The sequence below is a fragment of the Penaeus monodon genome, chromosome 22 (genome assembly GCF_015228065.2).
Source record: "Penaeus monodon isolate SGIC_2016 chromosome 22, NSTDA_Pmon_1, whole genome shotgun sequence".
Lineage (NCBI taxonomy): Eukaryota > Metazoa > Arthropoda > Malacostraca > Decapoda > Penaeidae > Penaeus > Penaeus monodon.
This window is the reverse complement of record NC_051407.1, coordinates 6,646,679-6,646,916: the sequence shown is the minus strand read 5'-3', so window position 1 is coordinate 6,646,916 and position 238 is coordinate 6,646,679. Positions and strand designations below refer to the sequence as shown.

Here is a 238-nt window from a genome sequence, read left to right as displayed (position 1 = left end):
ACAACTTATTAATATGAAAAAAAGAAAAAATTGAGAGACAATATATTTCAAATGATTAAGAGAAAGAAACAAGCGACATTATACTATGGCAGATAGAATTAGATGGAAAGAGAGGGAGGGAGGGAATGAATCGACATATATAGTTATATTACACCCACCACCACCCCCTCATCCATAAATCCATTTCTCCATCTCAGTTATTTTCGGAAACTTTTGATCTATTGTGTGTGTGTGTGTG

At 34.0% G+C, this 238-nt stretch overlaps 1 protein-coding gene across 1 annotated transcript in view; it reads right to left on the bottom strand.

The window, feature by feature from the left end:
• LOC119587214 overlaps positions 1–238 on the bottom strand; it is a 5,035-nt gene that overhangs the window by 1,227 nt on the left and 3,570 nt on the right. The gene's annotated exons all lie outside the window — the stretch shown is intronic.